Source organism: Antechinus flavipes, chromosome 2 (genome assembly GCF_016432865.1).
Source record: "Antechinus flavipes isolate AdamAnt ecotype Samford, QLD, Australia chromosome 2, AdamAnt_v2, whole genome shotgun sequence".
Classification (NCBI taxonomy): Eukaryota; Metazoa; Chordata; class Mammalia; order Dasyuromorphia; family Dasyuridae; genus Antechinus; species Antechinus flavipes.
Window position 1 is genome coordinate 465,585,871 of NC_067399.1, and position 6,980 is coordinate 465,592,850.

Sequence of the window (6,980 nt, forward strand, 5' to 3'; positions counted from 1 at the left end):
GGAGTAGGTAGGAGGTATTTTCAGAGGGAAGGCTATGATGAGAAATGGGAAGAACTTCCTCCAGAAAGGGGCAATTCTGAGTCTTAAACAAATTTTTTTTATTTGCATTTCTTTTTTTTTTTTTTTTTTTGAGAAAGAGACCAAATTCTTCATTTATTTTTAACATTCATTTTTCAAAAAATTTAAATAGAGTTCCAAATTCTCTCCCTCCTTAACAGACCCTCCCTTACCCATTGAGAAGGCAAGCAATATGATATCAATTGTACATGTGAAATGATGAAAAATATTATTTCCATATTAGCCTTATCACAAAAATGAAGAAAAATAAAATGAAAAAATATACTTTAAATTGCAAAGTTCAGAAGTTCTCTTTCTGAAGGTGGTTATCATTTGTCATCTATTTGTACTGAATCTTGAAGGAAGCCTGGGGAAACTGCAAGGTAAAAGACTAGGGGAAGAACCTTTCTAACAAGTAGTTATCTAGCTTCTACTTATACGCATCAAGTAGCGGATAATTCATTCTGCAACATCTATCCTTTGCTCCTAGCTCTGTAATAAAGCAAAAAAAAAAAAAAAAAAAAAAAAAAAAAAAAAAAAAAAAAAGGAAAAAGTCTTTTCCACGGAACAACTTTCAAAGACTTGAAAACCTTTACCATATTTGCTCCTAAGCCTTCTCTTCTCTGGACTAAATCTCCTCATCGCCTTGATCTTTGCTTTTCCTGAGTCCTGGTTGGTTTTTAAGGCAACCATCTGGTGCTGGGAATAGGGCCTCTTCTCACCAGCCTGTGTTCGGTTGGCCTGACCAGGACTACCTTCATCCCTAGGGAAAGATATTTTTATTTTCTTACTTAACTTGTTCACTACAAATAGAAAAACCAAACAATCAGTCACGAGGATCTCCAAAAACAAGGATCAGCCCTTGTTTAGGAAATGCTGGTAATGGCCCCCATTTCCACGCTTCTTTACAGCCCTTTGCTCCTAACAACTATGTAAGGTAGATAGCTCAAGTACAGGGATTCCTTTTTTACAAGTGAGGAAACAGACTCAGAGGAACAAGAAGAACTTGCTTTGGGTCGACAAAATAATAACAGTTTGCATCTATCTTGTTCACAAAGAACTTGTGCACGTGACTCAAATAATCCTGTGTAACTTATGTAGTATCAACCCTATTTTACAGCCCAGTAAACTAAGGTGAAGTGATGGGCTATTAGCTGTCTGGAACTGAGATCTCCTGATTTCAGGTCCAAGGTGCTTTCCTGAGGACTCTGGAGTCCGTGATCTCTAGGGTCCCCTGTAGATTTGAAATCCTTTGGCCTTTTTGCCTTAGCTCTGGCCCCTGGGCCTCCCCCTCCCCCAGCTCAGGCTTTAGGACAGGTTGGGGAACAGGCCAGGCCCTCCTGCTAATCCCGTGGCCTGCTCAGGTCAGGCAGAATGAGGTGGGGAGGTCACAAGGGATCTGCTAATGTAAGCACATGCAGATCTGTAGCTATGGCAACAGGCCACCTCCCAATCTGGCCTTCCCAGCCCACCAGGGATGCTCCCCCTCTTCCCTAACCCTCCCTCCACATCCTCCCTAGTCCATGGTTCTGAAGCCTGAGCAAAGAACCAGCTTATCTTAGTGTCTGTTCATTTCTGGGAGAAGGGAATGTTGTCCAGGGCCTCTATTCCAGGTCCTCCTGTCGTCGTCCCCCCCCCCCCCCCCCGGGGTATATGGGTAGGGGGCTAAACCCAGGCCTGAAGCCTTAAGTATCCATTCTGTCGTTTCCTGCCTTAAGATAATGTAGATATTGTTGTTTGGGGCAGAGAAAACCGAGGAGGGGCAGTATCATTGTTTTCACATATCTGAGAGGCCGTCATGTGGAAGAGGGATTACCCTCGTTCTACTTGACCCAAGAGGCCAGAACTCAGATCAGGGGGTGGGGAAGCTGCAGACAGGCAGCCTTCAATTAGAAGGAAAAACTTTCTAATGGCAGTCAGTGGGAGAAAATGAGGGCATTGGACTTGTTTTGTGAAAAATATTTTGATAATCATTTTTCAATATCATTGATTTCTTATGTAATTTTGTGAGTTATAGTTTATGCACTGAAAATTGTAACTTTGAGAAGGGACCCATAGGCTTTACCAGACAGGTTACAAAAAAGGCTAAGATTTCCTGGACTATAGATGATCCTTAAGATCTCTTGCAGTTCTAAACCCTAAGAACCTGTGATAGGTGGAAGTTACTTGGAGGCAGACCTGCACTTCCTAACAATCAAGAGTAATTCAGAATGTTAAAGGGCTGATTTCCAAGGCAAGGAGCTCAGCACCATTGTGAATCCTTGTTCATAGGGCCTGGATGGCCCTTTAATGTCATCTGTTTAAAGGGGAGTTGCTGCTTGGGGTGGGGATTTCCACGGAAGTTCCCTTACAACTCTTAGATTCTATCATCTTAAATTCTAAAGTCCCTCCCAGCTCTAGTCTTCAATGTTCTAAGGTCCCTTCCAGTTCTAATATGTTCTCTGGCAATTTCCAGTTCTAACCTTTTATGTTCTAAGGTCCTTTAATGTCTAACTTCTTGTAATGTTCCTTCTAGCTCTAACCTATGTTCTAAGGTCTTCTTCAACTATTATATTCCATGCTTTGGAGTCCCTTCCAGTTCTAATACCTTATGTTCTGAGGTTCTTTTTGGCTCTAACCGTCTGTGTTCTGTTTTTACAATCTATGTTCTAAGCTCTCTTTTGCCTCAGAATATAGAATGTTTGGTACAAAATATTAAAGCTAGAAGAGCTTGTATTAGAACAGCCTTTTTGAACAAAGAATTATTAGCTCACATTTACAAAGAACTTTGAGTTTACTAAAGCACTTTTCTTACTACAAAGAATTACTTCGTTTTTGCAGATGAAGAATCCGAGAATCAAACGAGTTAAGTGACTTGTCCATATTCACATAGCTAAGAACTGTAGGAGCTGACTCTGGAGTTGCTCTCTTTTAAACCCCAATTTGATGCTCTTTCTATAGCATCAGCTCTTTGACACTCAATATGTATGAGGGTCTTTGAAAAATGGAAAGAGCTACAGAAATGTCAGCTTGTAAGAGCATTATTACCTGTCATTCTCAGTTTCTTTGTTCCTATTAGGGAATGGCCAGTCAATCTTCTGCCTTCCTTATAACTCCACGGCTCTTGTCTCCTACCCTTATCCTCTAGCTGACACACGGATGATGAGCCAGGTCCTGGCCTTTGGCCCCTGACCCCAACTGGAATGTGAAGTGTGGATGAAGTATCAGAGAGTTATCAGGAAGGGGCGTTATGGAGGGGGGAGCGCTAAGGGTTTGAAGTTTGAGGGACCAGGTCCTCTGGTTAGTGTCAGGGAGACATCTCTGGCTGGGGGGAGGGCAGGGTAACAAAACAGAGCTGGTGGGCTTCTGGCCAGAGAGCAGAGTTTGCCGCTTCATCCATCTCCTGAAGATATTCAGGCTGTAGGGGAAGAGCCATTCTCCTTTATTGAAGAGCCAGCGCTGGATCTGGACTCTCAGGAGTCCAGCTCTGCACTGATTAATTTATTGCTTTGGATGAGTCACCTTTCCTTCCTCAATTTTGCCTTAGTTTGCTCATCTATAAAATGAAGAGATTTGGATTGGATGATTTCTAAAATCCCTTCCACTTGAAAAAAAAAAAAAAAAAGAGCATTCTTTGAGTATAAGTCTCTGCCCTCTGGGCTCCCATCAAGTTTTGAGGGCCCTTTCTGGGTCCTGGACAACTGGCCCAGCATCCTGGCTTATCTCTCAGCCTCCAGCAATGTTAGTGGCCAGAACAGACTCCCAGAAAGCCTCCCTCCCTCCCGGAAGGCAAAGAATGCCTCCACCTCTTCCAGGAAGTCAGCACTCGGGGCTGGCAGCTGGGGAAGAGTAGCTTCTGTGGGATGCCCAGTAATTCAGCAAGTCAGCGCTTCCCTGCCTGCATGCCGGGCACTCAGGCAGAAAACAAGCGCCTGGAATTCAGGGCAGAGAGGGGAGGGGGCAGAAAGGGGGAAGGGAGAACAGTCTGGGATGGAAGTCTGGAGGAGTTGGTTCTGGACTGGGGCAGGGAAAAGTTCTGGAATGGGACTCAGGAAATCTGGGCTTTAGCCCCAAGTCTAACCTGCAGTCAGGCATTTCCCCTCCCTAGGTCTCAGTTTCCTTATCTGAAAAATGGGGATGATAAGCCCTGTCTTGTCCCCTTCCTGGGGGATATCAAATGAAATGACAGATGAACAAGAGAAAAAATCCTGGTCCTGTAGGTTTTAACACTTTCTACAGTTTTTTTCTTACACTATCCCTAGGAGATCAGGGGATAGCATACCCATTTGACAGATGGGGAAACTGATTAAGGCAATGTGTTAAAGCTCACATGGCTAATATAAACTGGAATTAGAATTCAGGTTTCCCGTCCTCTACTCTGCTGCTCTTTCTACACCCTCATTTCCCATTTCTCCCAGATCAATCCGCAAAATACAAATCATTCAGAAGAGTGGAGAACCATGGGCTGGCAATTAGTGCTCTCACATGATAAAATAATATTCACCTTAGTTTCTGTAAAGTCTCAAATAATTGTCCAAGAAACTGATGAGAATTTCCCTGCATAGGGATCTCAGAAGAGGGCAAACCCCTAAAAATGGGAAATCTGTGCCTGCAGTGGAGAAGGAACCATTCTTAAGATGGACCTGCTGGGTGGGAGAGGGAGGGCAGGTGAGGAAGGCTCTCCGTGGTCCTGGCTTTGGATACAGGGAAATACTCTTGGCTTTGGAGCCTGAGGACTGGAGTTTGTGTCACACTGCCAGCATGACTTATGTAAAACCTTGGGCACATTGCTCAAGCTCCTGGGCCTCAGTTTGTCCACCATATAGGAGTTGGAAGAGGTGACCCTTCCGGTTCTAGATCTAGTTCGATATCCCAATTTTACAGAGGAGGAAATCGAGGCAGACAGTTACGTGACTTTCCCAGGAATATACAAGAAGTACGTCTCTGAGAGAGGATATGACTATGTTTTCCCAACCCCAGATCCAGTTTCTCATTAACTTTGGAGCTGGAACAGGCCTACCATCCTCATTTTAAAAATGAGGAAAATAAGATGCAGAGAGAAGTTAAGTCTTAAGATAAGACCCAATTGTGGTTGTATTTTCTCACTGTGTTCGCTGTCTACTTCCTTAAGACTGGAGGGAGGAGGGAAATCACTTTATAACATTTTAAATGCTAGAGAAATTGTAGTTATTATTTCTTTTTGTGGAAGCAGGTGAACTGGCAACTCTATCTCCCCGTGAAATTGGAGATGTTTTTGAGATAGAGCTTCAAAGTCGGAGGCCTGTGTCTTAGGGTCAACCCTAAGGCTTTCCCCTCACCCCCTCCTCTTCCCAGGGCCTCACGGGAGGCTTCTGGGGGAACTTTGGAGCGAGAATGTGTCTAGGGAGGAAGGAGAGAGGCTATCCACATGCAGAACTACAAAAATTCCTCTCCAAAGTCCATCCCAAACACCTTCCCCCTTATCAAAACACTTAGGAAGCCTAGGATCTTGGGGGAGGGGCAGAAGCAAGGTCCATGAGGGAATCTCAGAACAATAGCTAGCTCTTATGCTTTAAGGCTCACGTGTTTGCAAGAACAAACATCACAGCTTTCCCTAGCTCCCTTTTGATCTATCATTTGTTGGCATAAGATATTAAATGGGAATTTGGGGGAGTTTTGAGGAAGCAGCAGATAACATGTGAAGGTCAGCAGATGTCAGGCAAATTTCAGAAACTCAGAAGTGCATAAAATATATGTACAATATCACATAATCGCAACACAGTTTATCTTTTAATACCATAATGATTCAAGCTTCTGGTACAAAGGGAGGTGTACAATTGAACAATTCTGTATGCAACATAGTGAGTTTTTAGAAAGGAATATTTACTTCAAAATGTATAATCACAAATATACAAGCTTACTCCTAAACAAAAAACAATAGCTAGAAGTTATACATTTACACTAATGTTCCAGATTGTGGGGCACTGTACTCCAAACCTTCCGGATGTGGGAGGGGTTTTGTATATCTCATTTTATCCTTACAACAACCTGGGGAAAGTAGATGCTTTATATCTGCATTTTACAGATGAGGAAATTGAGGCAGACAGCAGTTAAGTGACTTTCCCAGGATCATACAACTTGTAAGTCTCTGGAGACAGAATTTGAATTTAGGTCTTCCTAACTCCAGGTGCAGTTTTCTATCTACACCAGGAGGTATTTTAGAGGACAACAAATCTACCACCCTCATTTTAAAGACGAGAAAACTGAGACGTTAAATGACTTCCCAGAGTCACCCGAATAATAAATGTCTGATGCTGGATTTAAATTCAGATCCTCCTGGTTCTCGTCCAGAATTCTGTCCACAATAATAGTATGTTCCCTCCAGAACATAGAATACTATGTTCCCTCTGTGGCCCCCCAAAACCATCTTGTTTCCAGCCCCTTTGCTTTGCATGGGACCTTGGGGATGCCCTTCTGCAGCCAAGTGCTCCTTCTAAAACTGACATTTATTTACCTCTTCATCCCGTCTTGTTCTGGGTTTGAGATGGAAACTGCTGGTCCTGCTTCAGTGCTGGAATCAGGAAATATAACCCGGAATATTTATTAGCTGTGTCATCCTGGAGGAGTCACCTCAGTTTCCTCATGAGCTGGAGAGGGAAATGGCAAAGCGCTCTGGTATTTCTGCCAAGAGTCCAAAGATAGTTTGATGGAGAAGGTGACACTAGATTTGAACTCAGGGCCGAGAGTGGCTCAACAGGCCAAGAAGGGGAGGGAGGGAATTCTGGGCTGGGGGGACAGTGAGAGCAAAACCAAAGGGCGGAAGCCCAGGTGACCTTGAGGGGGGGAATTCTTGGATCAGGATCAGGTCGGGGCTCCAGCTCGGGAAGGGCCTTGAAGGCCGGACAGGCAGGCCGGAGCTTGGTTCTGACGGCTGTGGGAGCTCCCAGTGTGGAGGGGACAGTGTG